Here is a 1012-nt window from a genome sequence, read left to right as displayed (position 1 = left end):
GGGAGGTGGTAATGGAGGAGGGCATTTGTGGGGAAAAGCACTAGGTGTTTTATGGAAACCATTCTGACGATAAACTATTTAAAATAAATAAATAAATAAGAAACAATGGCTGAAAACTTCCCAACCCTAGGCAAATAAATATATGGAGATCTTAGGACTTGGAGCATAAAAGTCCTCAATGAGATTGTATCCAAAATAGATGTCACCAAGACGCATTATAATAAAACTGTCAAAATTTTAAAAATAAAAAAATCTTGAAAGGACCAGGAGAAAGAGTTGATCACATACAAGAGAGACATCCATGAGGCTATCAGTTGATTCCTCAGCAGAAATCTTGAGAGGTGACTTATTCAAAGTTCTGGGAAAAAAAAAATACTAACCAAGAATACTTATCCAGAAAAGAAGACCTTCTGAAAAGAGAGAATTTGGGGCGACTGGGTGGCTCTGTTGGTTAAGCATCTGACTCTTGATTTTGGCTCAGGTCACAATCTCACAGTGCGATCGAGTCTAGCATTAGGTTTTGCGCTGTTAGCACAGAGCCTGCTTGGGATTCTCTCTACCTCTCTTTGCCCCTCCCCTGCTTTCTCTCTCTCTCTCTCTCTCAAAATAAATGAAAATAAACTTGGTAAAAAAGAAATGAGAGAGAGATAAGGATATTTCCAGAGAATCAAAAGTAGAAAGAATTCATCATCACTAAATCTGCATTACAAGAAAGATTTAAGAGAGTTCTTCGAGCTGAAAAAAAAGGACACTTACTAGTAACATGAAATCACACGGAAGTATAAAATCTCACTGGTAAATATAAATATATAGTCAAAATCAGAACACAGTGATACTGTATTGGTGATAGCCAAATCACTTATAACTCTAGTCAAAGGTTAAAAGACAAATAATTAAAATAACTAATAATTTGCTAATTTGTTAAATACACAGTATAAAAATATGTAAACTGTGACATCAAAAACATAAAATTGGTGGAGAAGTAAAGCACAGAGTTTTTAATATGAACAAA

This window comes from Suricata suricatta, chromosome 8 (genome assembly GCF_006229205.1).
Source record: "Suricata suricatta isolate VVHF042 chromosome 8, meerkat_22Aug2017_6uvM2_HiC, whole genome shotgun sequence".
NCBI classification, from domain to species: Eukaryota; Metazoa; Chordata; class Mammalia; order Carnivora; family Herpestidae; genus Suricata; species Suricata suricatta.
The sequence above is the reverse complement of the archived record's forward strand: the minus strand, read 5'-3'. Positions refer to the sequence as shown.